The sequence below is a fragment of the Sinocyclocheilus rhinocerous genome, unplaced genomic scaffold (genome assembly GCF_001515625.1).
Source record: "Sinocyclocheilus rhinocerous isolate Xijiao unplaced genomic scaffold, SAMN03320098_v1.1 scaffold691, whole genome shotgun sequence".
NCBI classification, from domain to species: domain Eukaryota; kingdom Metazoa; phylum Chordata; class Actinopteri; order Cypriniformes; family Cyprinidae; genus Sinocyclocheilus; species Sinocyclocheilus rhinocerous.
Genome location: NW_015656606.1, coordinates 741,591 through 741,856, shown reverse-complemented (window position 1 = coordinate 741,856; position 266 = coordinate 741,591). Strand labels below are relative to the sequence as shown.

General features: G+C 41.7%; 1 protein-coding gene across 1 annotated transcript in view; it reads left to right on the top strand.

Moving 5' to 3' along the window:
- The window catches only part of supt16h (SPT16 homolog, facilitates chromatin remodeling subunit), an 18,534-nt gene that overhangs the window by 7,682 nt on the left and 10,586 nt on the right, over positions 1-266 (top strand). The window lies entirely within an intron of this gene.

The following is a 266-nucleotide window of genomic DNA, read 5'->3' as shown; positions in this document are numbered from 1 at the left end:
CTGGATGATGTTTTACAGTGTTTTTAACTAATGTGTTCATCAGTGTGTGTGTGTGTGTGTGTGTGTGTGTGTGTTGAGGATTAGTGTTTTATCATCAGTGTCTGTCTGAGTGTGTGTGTGTTGAGGATCAGTGTTTTATCAACAGTGTGTGTGTGTGTGTGTGCCTGTCTGTCTGTGAGTGTGTGTGTGTTTTGAGGATCAGTGTTTTATCAACAGTGTCTGTCTGCGAGTGTGTGTGTGTTGAGGATCAGTGTTTTAACAACAGT